This window comes from Oryzias latipes, chromosome 8 (genome assembly GCF_053564925.1).
Source record: "Oryzias latipes strain Hd-rR chromosome 8, Olatipes_Hd-rR_3.1".
In the NCBI taxonomy this organism is placed as follows: Eukaryota; Metazoa; Chordata; class Actinopteri; order Beloniformes; family Adrianichthyidae; genus Oryzias; species Oryzias latipes.
The window spans coordinates 24,594,484-24,609,370 of NC_136244.1; the positions used below are offsets into that span (position 1 = coordinate 24,594,484).

A 14,887-nucleotide genomic window follows, 5' to 3' on the forward strand; every position below is an offset into this window, starting at 1 on the left:
GTCGTCCCCACACTGAAGCAGCAGCCACCAGTCTGCTGCATGTCTGTGTCAGGAAAGCCGTGTCCGGGTCAAGCCACGCTCTAAGTCGATGAAGTCACCGCAGAAACAGACGACCACGAGGGAGCCCTGCAGAAGGGTGACTCAATGGGATGATTGCTAGACGAGAAGCCTGGGATGAAACGACACTGATGTCATCACAGAAAACACCTCATGAAGAAGAGAACTCAGAAAGAAAAGGATGATATCAAGCTTTGTTGTTCTCAGCTTAGATCCGCCTCTTTCAACCTTCTAACACATCACCGTAGTAAAAAAAAAAAATCTTAACAGCTGAACTAATAAAGAAAATGCATATGAGTTCAGTTTCATCAGTTTAAGGTCAGAGGGCCTCATTAAAAAAATGTAACTAAGAGGATTTGATGAAAGGAAGTCAAGTTGAGCGGTGAGGGTAGGTGAGTAGAGTTGAAGGTGAATGACTTTAAGGATTTAGATGGAGGCGGGTTTCAGGTGTGACTGAAGGCCGAGACGGGGACCCCCAACTGGAGCCGCAGCTGGGGAGAACCCAGCGGGAGACCCCCGTCACTGTAGACAGCAGGAAGGGTGAAAGAGCAGCAGATTTACATACCCGTCACACACTGCGCGAGTGATGCATCAACCGTGCGTGATTATTGGGCTGTTAATGTGCATTTTATTAGTGAGTCGTGCATCAATTAGGCCTAAGAACCTTTCGTGTGATTTGTGCACCGTATACGCGATATGAAAGTTATTTATCGGTGGTAAATACTTGAAAAGTCCTTTAAGGTGCTTGCACACCGGCTGCATTTACTGGTGATTAAGCTGTGTAGACCAGAATTTCAGGCTTCTGCGTTCTGATCGACCACTAGGCTCTTAAAGAGGAGCTGGCGTCTCTTTGAGATTGGCATCTATTAGCGACCAACCAGCCACTATTGGTAGAGATATCATGCATGACGCATGATACCCATGCATGAACTGCAACCGTCCAAAATTTTTGAACAGCTCAAAACCCAATTCCCCTCTGAAGACCCGTCGGTGGAAGGACATCTGCGCACTTTGACGGATGACGACTGCAAGAAACACTTTTGAAGTAGTAGGCCATATCACACAGCAGGTATCACGGAAGACAGAAATTTCATCCATGCGCAGATTGTAGCGGCAGTGTGAAGCTGTATTCACACTGTGATGCATTTAAGACGCACATATGTTAGATACATGGTTTCATGAATTTGTATTCAGCCGGTTGTGTTACACTGCCCCAGACATGCGCTACCCGCATGGTAGCGGCAGGGAGGGGATTCTTCTTCTTTTGTGTTTTTACTGTTTACTAGCGCTCGTTCGCTAGTAAACAGAAGGTGTTTTGTGTTTCACCTGCCTTTATTTACCGCTGCCTTCACTCTCAGCTCTGGAGCATCAGAAAAAGCCACCTACAATGGGTAGAGGCTCTGAGGGAAATGTCAAACTGGTGAAAATCCCGTAACTCTTCCTCCAGGTTTTTCGTTTTCAAAGCTTTGTTCCTATAAATGTCCATCTTGGTCTCATATTATTCTGAACAGAGACAAACCCCTTATGGTTAATTTGTCCTTTGTTCCGTGTTTTGAAGTGGACGCCACCCACACGTCACTACCAAATCCAAGCTCCTGATTGGTCACAGTGCTGCGTTGGAGCGGTTCAGCGTGATAATGTTCAACTGGTTGAACTTTCAGCAGACAATAATACCGGTATGAACCCCATTGAGACGACCATTGTTGTAATATTGGTTTATATAAATAAAATTGAATTGAATTGAATTGACAATTAATGAACACCCGAATAGTAACCGCCGTAGAGCCTGTGACCTCACTTAAAAACTTGCGTTTCACGCTCAATCATGGGAGTTTTAGACATGGAAGCCCAAAATTCTGGTCTAGGCGCATTTCCATAGACTTTTCATTGAAAGTGGCGGTTTGAACAATGCAGCACATCTGTATGCACCTAAAGAACCTTCATCAATGCTCGTGCCTTGTCTCCACATCAGCATAATGATTTGTTTTCATCTGAACAGACGTTGTTGCATTGAACCTTACCTGATGCTTCTGTTGAGTCATGGTCAGGAGATCTGGAGCTTCAACAGTGGAACAAAGACTGTGTCATATAATTAGCTGTGGCTTTTTAGAACACAGGAGTACCCAGAAAGTTGTTTATTTTGAAAAGCTCTTCAGATGAGGTCTCGCTCAGGATGATGTGTGACAACAAATTTTGTTTAGGATACGAACATAACATGGATATGAACATGTTATGTTCATAACATGGATATGAACGGCTGATGTGATATTTCGCACTTCAGACGCAAAACTACATCTGTCAATCTAAATCTCAGTTAAAAGTGACCTTTATTTTGAAAGAACTAATTGGAAAACTCTGCAATAAAATGTATTTTATTCACTCTGGAGGTGCAGTGTAAATATGCAGGCGTCACCAGGCTTTAGTTTGAATGAGCAAAGTGGAAACTCCTCATTTGCATGCTAATAACCTCATGAAGTTCAATGGTGCAGTAAGCTCTCAAAATTCTAAATGAACCTCAGTCTGGTATTGATCTCTGTCAGGTCAATACACGGACATACTTCTCAGAGCAGGCCTGACCCCACACAGCCAATCCATGGTTGTTTATGAACCCAAGCAACTCTATCAACTACAAACACTCCTTTAATAAGATCAATGTTCTGCCTTTCTTTGACTTGAAATTCTTTCTTTTCTCAGCAGAGGGCGCTAAAAGATCAGCAACACAAACCTTCACAGGCCTGACTTCAGGATAAAAAAAATCCCTGTGGAGTGGAGGCATGATGGGAAAATTTCTTTATTTCCTCATATCTCAAGAGGTGACAACCAGAACTTCAGGTTGCCATGGAGAGCGCTGCTGACACCGGCCAGATTAAGAAAGCAGCAGAAGTCAGTTCAATGACTCATTACGTTTAGAGATGTTCTTGAGGAAATCACATTGATCTGCAAATGCCTGTGTGTATGCATAATGTGTACATGCAGCATAATAGATGTTAGAGGTGTTGCAGCTTCTTCTGCACGGCTAAAAAGCATGTGCATCCATGACTTTATTGTCTTTCTGTCGGAAAATGCATGCAAATGAGTCAGAATTATGGCTTATTCTCCCCAAAACCCACTTGTTTTGGGTTTTTTTTCTGTTTTCTGTGAACACAGACTGCCCTGGGGACGCTCCTCATCACAGCTAAAGGTCCACAGTGGGTTTCCAGAGAACCCATCAACACAGGAAAAGCTGCCCAACCACCTGTAGACCTGCCAAAAGCACTTAAGCGCAAAGAGTGTCTGACAATTTGTCTCAAGGATGTGTGGAAAATCTTACTTGACTCTCTGGCTTAACAACACTGGAGCCACTGGCGGGGGACGCTTCCCTCCCGGGGGGGCAGAGGCAAGGAAGCAACAACTAGAATGCTAAAGGTTCAAGTGGAGAGGGTCCGATGTGATGCAGGAAAAAGGCAGAACTGTCTCTTCTTTACATTTCAGTGTGGCTTTCATTTCATCGCCCCACTTCAAAAAAAAAAAAAAAGTTAGCAATCAAGAAAATGGTTATTCTCGCATTTCAATTAGCCTAATTAAAGCGGGGGCAGCAAGCTGCCTGGCAAACAGTGTGGTGTGCATTTGTGGGTGTGTATATGTGTGAGAGAGAGAGAAAGCAGGAGATTCTCCAAAGGCTTCAGCTGGAACACTGCATCAGCACTCAGAATGCGAAATTAACCGTTTGCTCCCTCCTCTCCTGGGCCAGAGGCCCAGTCTGGTCAGAGAGGAGCCACAGCGGCTCAGGCAGTGCACCATCACTCATCTACGCCCGGGATTATGAAGTCCAAACTATTCACCAATTAGTTTCCTGAGATGAAAACAAACAGAATGGAGGCTTTTCTCCATGTGGCTGGAGTCAGACAATATGGTATCTACTAATGGGCTGATTTCGTGAGCCGAGGATGCTGGCAGGGAGCGGGTTAACTGAAGGTTCAGCATCCACTCTGACAGAGAGAGCCAGATGGTCATGTAGAGCACTTACAGTGACACGGACCTACACAGCTCCCTCTGCTGGAACACACACACACACACATGCACGGTCCCATCTGGAGGTACACACCCCTCATTTGCATGCACACATGAACTTCCCCTGACGATAACAGCGTCTGTGCTTCCCAGGTCACTCAACCATCTCTCTCAATCCCCCCAACTCTTTCCCCCTCTAGCTCATGTGCTCCTCCTCCTTTCCCTCAGTTTCAGTTTGATGGCCAGAGTTAATTAACTGCTGTCTAATTGCTGCTCATCAGCTCGAGTAACCAAACATGTGAGACGTAGCAAACAAGGTTTTCTCGCTCTGTGTTTGAACGATTCCCATCCCTAATCCCCCTCATCCCGTCCTCTGAAGGTGTTTTGTGTTCTACCTGCCTTTGTTTACCTCTGCCTTCACTCTCAGCTCAGGAACATCAGAAAAAGACACGAATAAGCAAGTTCAATGCCAAAGCAAACATTTCTTTTTTTTTCCTCTTCTCAGTTTTCCTCTTCAGCAGAGAAGCGATTGAAGCTTTTCATCTGTAAGTGTGCAACCTGTGCAGACAAACTCGAGCACGCCCACTCACAGACACAAGCAGGAGAGACATCTCTGCACACATCCTTGAATTCCTGCAACCCCCCCCACGCCGGCAGGAATCCGAAAGGCCGGCCTCTTTGCTTCTGCCCGGCTGGCATTTGGCAGACTCTCTATATTTGGGTGGCGCCCCTCCCACGAGCCCAACAGTCTTAGCTCTCCTCCCTATTTAATCTATCTTAGAATAACCTCGGGGGTTTAATTTCTCTCTCAAGGCAAAGTGCTCTGCTGGCATGGCAGCTAAATCCATACACAAGGAGTGCATCAAACTTTAATGTGGGCATCTCAACAGCAGAGCAGTTTAGTCAAAGGGACATGAAATATAGACCAAAGTGTGTCACTGTAGAAGAACAAAAATGATTGAGCTCTGCGGCCGAGGTGGACTTTTCCCGAACAGACAAACTCCCCGGAAACACAATGTTTAACACAAAGACTAATAGATCAACCATGTGGCTTTCTACTGGAGAACCACGGCTCCACAGTGGCACAGCAAGACAATAAATTACAGACAGAAACTCAAAGTCACACAAATTATTCTGTCTCGGAATCGCAGAAAACAACAGCTTCAACTTCCAGCATAGCCTGGAGTGAGTCAGAGCTTTTTCTCCCACCAATCAGACTGACATTTGATGCCCTCAAAAATTCATAACCCAGACAAACCAAGAGGAGAAAAATCTTGCAGAAGTCTGCTTTTTTTCACATTAAGTCTGAAAGTCTGGTTTTCATCACTTAAATGAAGCAAAAAAAAAAGCTTTTGCAAAGAGTAGGACTTTCTGGTGATTTATAAGTGATCGAAAGCTTGACGGGCAAAGTAAATCCAAACTAGGGAAGCTAATGCACGCAGTTTAAAGCAGCTTTAATCAATATCTTCCATAATAACTGTGTATCAAGTGACGAGATGAACACAATGACGCAGTCGCGAGCTTGAAGAGAAAAACTCAGCAGCTTCCCTCACTTTGATTAAACTTCAGAGTTCCAGTTCAAAATTTTGTTTTAGTTATTCTACTTATTTGTTTTTCTGAATTATCGAGAGAAACAGACCGTCTTTTTAAGTAATGTGTGGGAAACTTTAACTTTTAAAATCATTTAAGGTTAGCTCAAAATTTCAGTGAAATTCTTCTTCCACAGAGTAAAAAAAAAAGCATCAAATTTTAATGAAACATATAGTAGAAGACTCAGAAAATGGGCCCGAAAAACCAAAACCCTTACAGGAAAATATCATAAAAGTTTTTTTTTAACCACGAATTGAAACTGAAGCGAATTTGTTGAGTTTTTCTGTGAGCTGACCCCCTATAGGAAATATATGTGGAGGAGCTGCTCCTTGACAAGTCAGTACTAACTATGTTTACTCTGTGGTGAGTTTCAGAAATACTGAGCCAAAAAGTTAAGTTTAAATCTACATTGTTGTCACAAAAACAGAAGAGAGGAGTTTGGTGATGAATTAGTGAAGGGTTGTATCTATTATTTGTATAGTCGTTTATTTTTTTAACAGAAATTAAAAATACACCTTTTTAAATTAGATCTTAAATAATTCCTTTCATCATTCCTTTATGTCAACCACTGTAAAATCTACAACATGCTGATGAAATATCGTCTATATATTTAGTGATTGATTAAGTGGTTGATTTCAGGAGCCTTCAAAGTAAAATCCTGTCAATTGCTGCATTTCCATTGACTACAAAATTGTGCAAATTGTAATTGCGATGTTAATTTAACTAATGGAAACACAAAAATTAAAAAAAAAAAAAGTTTTTGCTCTTAGAAGAGGTGTTTTTTTTAGGCAAATCGAAATTTATATATTTCTCAAAACTGCAATGAAACAGCTCATCAAAAGGGGAACTGTTGGATCCACAGCTCTGCTGTAAAATCACCAACCACAATTTCCCAAAATGGCTTCATCCCACGCCAAAGGAGCTCGCCGCTCCATGTCCTGAATAGGACGCCAACGTCTCCTTTGATGGACGACAATTAGCGCCAGTGCTGTGGCAGAAATTTAAATGTCTCTGCTGTAAATCAGAGGATTCCTCACGTCGGTCTCATTTTATTAATGACTTATCGTTGGAGGTGGTTTGTGTTTTTTTTTCATAATTTTGAATTATTGGAAACAGTGTAATTGCAAAATAGTATTTTTTTAAATATTTCTAGAATTTTGATAGAGTTTTGCGCATATGTGTGATGGAAATGCAGCCACTGACACCTAAAAATTGGGATTGTTCTTGTTGAAGGGCTTTACGGCAATTCGAGGTTGGCGCCATCATACACATAGGGGTTCCTTCATGCTGTTGACCTGTTGACCAGGATTTACTGGATGCCAGCCAAGGCTGCCTTTTTTCCCAAAAGTTTCAAAAATTTGGAACTCACGGAAAGTTCTGTTCGGAAAAGAAGTCCAACAACTTTGACCCCTATCACTCAAAACTGGCTCTAACATTTCCACACTGGAACAAATCCAGTGGATGTCACCTTCATGGACTAGGCATGACTTGAAGCGACACTCTTGGGAGAGCCTTGGCCACCAAAAGACTTTGAAGTTTTGATCTTATCACACATCTTATATTGTCGCTGTTGAAATGGCTGCAGGCAAAAGAGAAGTAGCATGAAAATTAAAAAAAAAAAACCCTAAAGAGTGAGAACAAGACACTGAACTGACCTCCAAGATCTTGCTGGAGGGGCTTCTCTGCCAGATGTCACACGCTCAGAAAAAAAAAAAAAAATAAGAAAGGTAGATCATTTTGGTAAAGGGAACAATTAAATTCCCCTGTTTAGAAATCAAAGTGGGTGATTGCATGGGTTGATGGGTGAGTGGGTGTCACGACAAAGAAAATGAAAAAGCAGCAGCAGCAGAAGAAGGAGAGAGACAGCCAGGAAAAAAAGAGGAAGACAGAGAGAGGTGGGCGATCGCTCCTATGAGAGAGTTGTCATGGCAACGAGTGATCACGATGAGGCTGAGAGTGATCAAGGAAGTCTTTGGGTAAGAAATTGACAACACACACACAAAACAAACATAATGACATTAGTTGTGGAATGCCACGACAGGAGATCAGGAGTGGGAATTGTGTGACCAGAGCAAACGTTGGTTTTTGCAGTTAAGTTAGAAACTTTTTTATTCAACAGACGTTAACTTACAGTGGAACATACAACACCCCCCCTCTCAGACAGATGTAATACTGCATTGAATCTTTAAGGGCTTCATTCATTTAATAGACCTTCTTTATGGCTGCATCCACAATGAGCTGTAATTATGTTTGCAATAATATTTTGTCTGCAGAATGCACAGGTCGAAAAAGTCAACAGTGCTTTTCCAAACTCTCTCATTATCATCTCTGCTCTCATTCATGATGGTTTTTACACTCTCGACAGACTGCACACTTTTGTTTCACGAGCAGTGAAGGAAAACAAAGACTGTAAAACATTTTGTTTGCATCCTGAGAACGCTGCATCTAGCTGCAGATCTGATGTGGATGCAAATCCTCTCTCTCTTTTTGTCTTTTTTTTAACTTTTTTAACTCAAGCAGCTGAGCAAACAGGTCAGACCTGAAGGCTTCTTGTGTTGAAAAGATTTTAGTTGTTATGAATATTATAAGCGGTTTTGTTTATAGTTTTTTTGGACAGAATTTCCTGGTGCAGCCAGGGCCGGAGGAGGTTTGGTTTAGGGACCACAGGATTTCCTCTCTGCTCTTTGCAGATGATGTTGTCCTGTTGGGTTCATCGAGCCGAGACCTCCAGCGTTCATTGGGGTGGTTTGCGGCCAAGTGTGAAGCGGCGGGGATGAGGGTCAGCACTGCTAAATCTGAGGCCATGGTTTTTCGCCCAGAGAATGGTAGTTTGCCATTCTCAGTGGGTGGAGGAGTTTAAAAATCTTGGGGTCTTGTTCAGACTTCCCTTGAGTGAGGGAAGATCGGAGCATGAGATCGACAGGCGGATCGGAGCAGCGTCTGTGGTTCCCTCGAGGCTCGTGCCTCGAGGGAACTCCAAGACACACCTGCGCTCCTCTTAAGATGTGGATCTACGAACCCGGGTCACCCAAAAACTCGCAGCACCCATACAGGTCAATCCCAAAGCACTGGTAAGGCACATGCCTTCTTGTCTTTGCTTTGAAAAAGCCCCGTTCATGTGTTTATGTAGTTTCCTGACATTTTTTCTTAAGGGTCGTGCAGCGGCTTGATGTTCTTCTCTGCACTTCTCTGATCTGCATCGTCATGTGTTTTCACCCTCCATGTCTGTAAATAAGCTAAAACTAAATCTTTTCATGACCAAACTCATTCTTGTGCGTGTTACCCATTAAGACACATTTTTAGACTCGTATTTTAAAATGTCTTTGCATTAAATTCTTTTTTTTCCATCTTTATTTGCTATAAACCGAAAGGATCTAATGGACACAGACCTTCAGACCAGGCTGATAATCCATCAGATTCTCCAACAGAAGCCCCTCTGCATTGACCCTGCTCAGATGAGGTAATGGGCTCCATTAATTACAGTTAGTCCTGTGCTGACGTCACTTAACACGTAGACCTCTGATGAATTTGTAAAGCTCAGTTTCTTGTGTAACTCGTCCTGCTGTCTTTGACAGTAAATCAGGAAAGTCTCCTTAAGTGAACAACAGGTGTCGTCTAATCTGAAACTACAATCCTCAGCAGCTAAAATGCTGATTTTCTGACTCTGGTGGACTAATTCAAAGCTCTATAATATTTGTACTCGTGTGTGTTTTCAGAGGAAAAAATAAATAAAGGTACCAAATGTCATCTCTATGGAAAACTGCTCCCAAAAGTCAGTCTATGTTATGATTAATGGCAGAAATAACAGGAGGCCATGTGCAGTGATAACCTCCATGACCAGCGTCTCATCCTGTGGCTGCGCTGCATCTGGAAGGTGATGCAGTCATGTGGGGGTTTTCGCTTCACACCATTTGAGGCTGAAGGATCATCATCATGACTAATGTGCATATTTTACCTCTCTCTTTGTGTGCAGTCTTTCCATGTGGGCTGCTCCATGTTGGGGTTTTGGGGAGTTTGAGTCTTTCCTGTCGCTGAACAGGCAGATGTGTGCGCACTCGTGGCTGCTCATGCGTGTGACAGCCTGGCTGTGCGTGAGCGTCCCCCTCAGCTGTGTCAATCAGCAGGACCAAACCACCGATGCTTTATGTGAATGTTTTTTTTTTCTTTGTCGTGGCAGAGCTGGTAAGTGCGGACAGTCTGTGTGGCTGTGTGATCTGGGATGTCCAGCTCCTCCACACATGGCTGAGTGAGAGCTCATTCATGCAACAAAAGCATTCTGCTACATAATTATTTATGGTCAGTCTGATGAAGTATGAAGCCATGACGGTTTTCCCTGTGGCACTTCCCTAATCTCTACATTTTGTGTCTATTTGCATTATAAACAGTTTAATTTGGACTCCGTTTGTCTTATTGAGTTCTAAGCTTTTTCCTAAGACAGGTCTAAGACAGTGAACTTCTGTAAAAACAGAAAACTAAGACCCTCACATTCATGTCAGACACATGTGTAAAGACTGCTCTGCTTGGGGACGACAGCTGAATTCTCCTTTTCCTTTGATCACAGGAGCTTTTATTGTCAGTTTATAACTGCTATATTTCAAGACATCACTTTAAAAAAGGTTTTTGTTGCTTGTCTTTCATCTGGGGCAGCTGAAAATTGCAGTGCAAAGCCGCCTTTAGTCAGTTTTAATCTCGCTTTGTGGGATTTTCTCCCCTCCAGTGCCTCTTGTTCTACTTTCTTTTATGTATGCACGTGTTTTTAACATGCATGTGTGCTAAAATCCTGCATGTGCGGAATAAAGTGTGGTCGCAAAAAACGATAAATTGCCCCATCAAGAAATAAACCCTCTTCAGGTCTATATTAGCAGCAGCTCCCAGACAAGCTTTACATTTTTTCCTCATATTTGTTTGTCTTTCTCTGCTGCTTTCCTCTTTTGCATGTGTGCCCTTTTCTGTTATGTCTCATCCTCTCTGTGCTCTGCTGTGACAGCTAACAGAGGTCACTGTTTACTCTCATTTATCAGTCAATCGTCATGCGCTGCAGGGTCCTCCTAAACACGTTTTTTTTCTTTCCTCCATCTCTTCTAAAACCTTCAGAGTTTCCAGCACAATTACGAGGAAATTAATTCACGAGCCGATAATTCATTAATGTCATTTTCTGAGCAACGTCATGTTAATTTTCCCTCCTTATTTTATACCTCTTTCATGTGAAGTGCGATTATGAATTGATTGTCTTCCTTTATTTAATCGGTGAAAACAGCTGCCATGCAGAATGCACAGGAGTGGATGTTCCAGCAGGTCAAAGGTTAGAAGCGCTGTACTTTCTTTTGAAGTACATTTTCATTTTTTTCATTTGAATTAAAAAAAAATACTGAATAATGATGGATATGGGCTTGTTTTCAAATGACAGGACATAATCATCTTTCTCTTAATGAGCGAAAAACACATTATTTTTGTTCACTTGAATATTTTTTTGTCCAAAACATGAAAACATTATCTCAATCTAGATTTAGGACTTGAATGATTTTTGCAAACTTTTGCAAAAAAGAAAAATTATTTAAAGCATAAAAATAATCTCCAACGTTTTTTACTGTGTTAAATCCTAAGTAGGCTATTTTTTGTTCCCTCAAAGCTTTTTACCTTCATCCTAAGTGATTAAATAATAGTACATATTAACCTCCTCCACATGTGGGTGTGTCCTGCAGACAAACCTCACATCATTTCTAGCTCCTTGTCATTTGTTCTTGTCATTCACTCCCTCTGTCCTCCTCTTTTCTATGCTTTGGAACTCTTAGTTTGTCGTTTTTTCTGGAGTCTGTGCTCTCGGATCTTGCAAGTGCAGTTTTTTTCTTTGGAAATAAATTGTTATCCACTGTTCAGCAATGCTCTACATATTATTCTTAACCTTGGAGATCCCACGGGGTCAAATATGGCCACTTGTTTCTTTAATATTTATTTATTTATGCTAATTTTTTTTACTTTTGTCAATTTAAATCTTTGTTTTATTGTTTTACATTTTTGGCTGCTGTTAATTGCTGCTACCGGAAATGAACATCGAACAGTCAAATAATCCTTAAAAGCCCAGGAGATAGTTGCTCTTCGGTTCTCCCGAGTAAAAAATGCGAAAAAAGGTTTAGAATACATCTAGATTTTGTTACTTTTTTTGATTTGAAAAGTAAAAAAATACTTGTTAGAAGTAACATTAGACTGATTTGTAGTGTCTATAAAACTTTTTAAATGTTCTATTAGAATCATTTTGCTCATTTGTCTTCAATACGATAAAAATACACTTTAAATAATTAAAAATACTAACGATAACAGTAAAATATACACTTTAGTTGATATACATGATAAAAACATTCTCCAGCTGAACCTAATTGAAGCCCATGGGTAGTATTTTAATGAATAACAGGTTGGATCCTTGCTTCATTTAGTTTTCCGTTCATGGTGGATTTTCAGCTCAGGGTCTGCAGGGTTCTCTCGTGGAGAACTCAGTCCAGGCCTCCATGCTGCCTCTGCTGTGGCCCCATTAAGACTTATTTGGACTCACTCAAGGAATATGATTAATTCATCAGTGCTTTTAAAAGTAAAGGTGCTCGCTTTTTTCTTGGCAACCTTACCCAAAGTAGAAGAACCTTGAGACTAAAAATGGAGACGAAGAAGTGATTGAAATTAAAGAAGCAAAGACGGCAGCTGTGTTTCTTGGAAAATCATTATGTTTACTTATATAGCAGGGTGCCCATTCTAAAGGCCACAGGGTTCACTTATATAACTGATACTGTTGGCTCTGTCAGCATCAAGAGGAGCTGAAACCTTAAATGTGCACATTTGTCATCCTCATGACAGTTTCCTCTCAGATCTTTGTCTAATTATCTTTTGTTTTTGGTAGATCTGATTTGACTTTTTGTTGATTTGATTCGATCTCCAATGTGATTCCAGGATATCAATTCGTTCCACGTTCTCCTGCTGCTGGGAAGGAAAAAAAAATCAATTTTCTGAATTTGTTGGTTGATTCCCCTCATGCAACCTTACAGAAAGCCCACTGAGGGACAATTTTTTAAAAGCCTGCAGGAACATAAAAATTGAATCACGACTCTGGTAATACCATGTCTGCCTCTAACCAGATCAGGGCCTCTCAAGGCTTTATGCTCTTCAGTTTGAGGTTTCCAAGGAGAAGGAGCAGCACAAACCAAACAAGCAAAGACATGTCCTTCATTTATCTGAGACCCCTTGACAGTGACCCTCCATGCTGTTCACCACCTGACATCCAAGTAACACCCTCCCGCCATGCTCCACCCCACTGATGCTGCCATGAAATGGTCTACCAACACCCCATCAACCCCCCAGGGACATCTGCGGGAGGATTATTATCTAATCACAGCTCTAATGAGACCAAACACGATCCAGGGCTTTCCAATCCACCCATGCACCCTGCAGGCTCCTGGAGGCTGACTTCCGGGCCCCCACCCCACCAACACCTCCCTGCCTGTCACACACACTCCCTGCACACGCCCCACATACATCAGTGAGTCTTTAGCACTGGCCGGACTGTGCAGGCAGGGAGGAGAGACAGAATATTAGTATTCAGAGCACAGGGAGGGAAAGGAGGATAGGCAGCGAGAGGGAGGAGCGAGCCGGAAAAACACGAGCAAAGGAGGAAAATAGAAGAAAAGATCAGGGGAGACAGGAGGTTGACGGAGGGGAGGGAGATACCATATTGCCCATTTCTCCCTCTCAGTCTGCTATCCTGGCTGCGGGGTCGGTGCGTCTTGGGGAGAGGACAGGGAAGAGAGGGGGCTGGACTGAGTGGAAACGGCGCGGAATGCTCCTTTCCAAGCGTCGCATCTGACAGAAGCAGGAGCTCGTAAATCGGAGCAGCTCAGGAAGGAGGAGGACAGTGTTTCTGCGGCGCAGAGGTAGGAGGATTTCTGTTCTGTCATTTTCAGCAGCCCTGCTTTGATGCGCATCTCGCACCGCTGAAGATGCTTCAACCTCACAGCGAGTGGCTGTTCTCCATCAATATTACATGCACTGCCCCCCCCCCCCCCCCCCCCCCCAGTGCTCCTCTGTGTTGCATTCTGCCATTGCTTCAGTTCGGGAGCAGGATGTGGAGGCAGACCGCGCGCGCGAGGCTGCTGTTTCACAGCATTAGTGACAGCTCTGCTCACCTCCTTCAATGGAAATGGTGGCAGGCAGGTAGAAGACGAAGAGACCCGGCGGCGCACGCGCACGAGCACGCTGAGGGCACACACAAATAGGTTGGCGTGTGTAAGACGTGCGTAATTCCTCCCACCCACCCCGCTCACTGCCCCCGCTTACCATCAAAGCCACAGTAGCGCTTTGGTCCCACCAGAGAAGAGCTCTGGAAGCGGTCAGGAGAACAAGTGAGACTCCCTGACTCACAGAGCGGCCCTGTGCGCGTGCGTGGATACAGGTCCCTTCCTGGAGATCCTGTTGGTGAGGCGGGTGTCTGCCTACTGGTGTCCCACGATATGGATAATTTAGACACTTGCAGCTCCACAGAGGTGAGCTGCGAGAGCCTCTGCAGCGACCTTTCAAAGGTGTGAACTCCAGATAGAAAAAGGTGAAGATAGGAGGTGACAGTGTCACAGAACTGTGTTCACACTAATGCCCACCTTATGTTATTTATTTCCTGAAAAGGTGTCCGAGACCTATTATGAGACAGACTGATTCTGAAGCACCTCGAGGCTCCGGCTCAGCAAAGCTATTACCTCCAGTCAATAACATTTATATCCCTGCGCTCAATCGTGGCCTCCTCTGGCGCCATCTCTGTCCCGGTGAAACATGGTGGACTAACCAAAACGAGTGTCGTTGCGGCTCTGTTCTCTAAGCCTACCGCATCAATCTGTCACGGATGAACAAGGGCAAAGGAGTGATGATAGCAGACATCGCTGCAGCCTTAAAAAGACACCATGCATTACCTGACAGCGATGGTGGAGCAGGTCATGACCTCTGAGGATCAGTGATGGCCCCCGATGAACAGTGGCTGATCTGAGGGTACACGAGAGCATCGATTTGAGGTGGCACACAACATGATGCTGCCCAGCAGGGTAAAGCAGAGCAGACGGCATCAAAGAGTGAGGAGGAGGAGCTCACAGGGCAGAGCCACAGTTCAACAGACTGGAAATGACACGCTTTCACAGGAAATGCAGCTAACGTGTAAACTGACACAAATACGGTCCTGTGAAAACAAATGAAGTCCCACTCCAATCGTCTTTTAAACTATTTCAAA

General features: G+C 43.4%; 1 protein-coding gene and 2 long non-coding RNA genes across 5 annotated transcripts in view; 2 read left to right on the plus strand and 1 right to left on the minus strand.

Moving 5' to 3' along the window:
* Positions 1-49: 49 nt before the first annotated feature.
* On the minus strand, positions 50-7,429 carry LOC144994328 (uncharacterized). The gene is made up of 3 exons (XR_013657826.1): positions 7,293-7,429; positions 7,106-7,216; positions 50-169 (listed from the first exon to the last, which is right to left on the minus strand). It is a non-coding gene; the product is annotated as an uncharacterized LOC144994328 (long non-coding RNA).
* Positions 606-3,650, plus strand: LOC144994327 (uncharacterized). Its single transcript, XR_013657825.1, has 2 exons — positions 606-2,940; positions 3,205-3,650. It is a non-coding gene; the product is annotated as an uncharacterized LOC144994327 (long non-coding RNA).
* Positions 7,430-7,555: 126 nt separating the features above from the next.
* The window catches only part of syt3 (synaptotagmin III), an 83,966-nt gene continuing 76,634 nt past the window's right edge, over positions 7,556-14,887 (plus strand). The window contains exons 1-2 of one of the 3 annotated variants that reach the window (XM_023957342.2): positions 7,556-7,613; positions 9,009-9,097. The gene's annotated coding sequence lies outside the window, so the exon portion shown is untranslated. Of the gene's footprint in view, positions 7,614-9,008; positions 9,098-13,127; positions 13,551-14,887 lie in introns of those variants that run through there. The other 2 variants (XM_023957341.2, XM_023957343.2) reach the window with 2 other exon arrangements.